Source organism: Gossypium hirsutum, chromosome A07, assembly GCF_007990345.1.
Source record: "Gossypium hirsutum isolate 1008001.06 chromosome A07, Gossypium_hirsutum_v2.1, whole genome shotgun sequence".
In the NCBI taxonomy this organism is placed as follows: domain Eukaryota; kingdom Viridiplantae; phylum Streptophyta; class Magnoliopsida; order Malvales; family Malvaceae; genus Gossypium; species Gossypium hirsutum.
The window spans coordinates 18,764,859-18,765,847 of NC_053430.1; the positions used below are offsets into that span (position 1 = coordinate 18,764,859).

The 989-nt window shown below is 34.8% G+C and overlaps 1 non-coding gene across 1 annotated transcript; it reads left to right on the top strand.

Annotated features, from left to right (window-relative positions):
* Positions 1 to 429: 429 nt before the first annotated feature.
* LOC121204242 (small nucleolar RNA R71) lies at positions 430 to 536 on the top strand. Its single transcript, XR_005899171.1, has one exon. It is a non-coding gene; the product is annotated as a small nucleolar RNA R71 (small nucleolar RNA).
* The last annotated feature ends 453 nt before the right edge of the window (positions 537 to 989 follow it).

Below are 989 nucleotides of genomic sequence, written 5' to 3' on the forward strand. Positions count from 1 at the left end.
ACATTATAGTTATTGCTATAAGGGTTATTTTGAGGTCTAGAATTGTTACCTATAAAGTTGACGTGCTCATTCTACATTCTAGAAGCATAGGTTAAACATTCTGAATCAATCATCCCTGCTCTATTTGCATCACATTGCATTGTCGAATTCACCTACTTAGAAAAATTCAAACCATCAATTTTCTTACTAAGTGCTTCAACTTGAGTTGCTAACATAGAAACTGCATCAATATTAAAAACATCGGATGCTTTAATTGGTTTCTTTCTCATGACTTGTCATTGATAATTATTCAGTGTCATCTCCTCAATAAACTCTTGAGTTTCCTCAGGTGTTTTATTATTCAGTGATCCGTCAGCTACTGTATCAATTAGTTGCCTAGTCGAGGGATTTAAATCATTGTAAAAAGTTTGAACTTAGAGCCACATAGGTAGTCCATGATGAGGAAACCTTACCAACAAATCCTTAAATATCTCCCATGTATCATAAAGAGTCTCAATATTAAGCTGAACAAAAGAAGTGATGTCATTCCTCAACTTAGTTATTTTAGCCAGTAGAAAATATTTCAATAGAAAAATTTCAGTCATTTGCGCTCAAGTAGTGATAAAACCTTATAGAAGTGAACTCAACCACTGTTTTGCCTTGATCTTTAAAGAGAATAGGAACAACCGTAAGCGTATGGCATCAATAGTAGCACTATTGATTTGAATTGTGTTGCAAATCTCTAGAAAGACAGTCAAATGAGTATTTGAATCTTCATCTTGTAAACCATCAAACTGAACATACTGTTGTACCATCTGCATTTTGTTTGCCTTCAACCCAAAATTGTTTGCAGCAATGGTAGGTCTCACTACTCGGTTCTGCCCCAATTAGAGTGGGCTTAGCATAATCATACATAGTACGAGAAGCAAGAGCTGCAGAAAGTTGCTGATTATTTTGATTATCACCCATCTCCATAGTAATATCCTTTTCCTCTTGATCGTCTACTATAT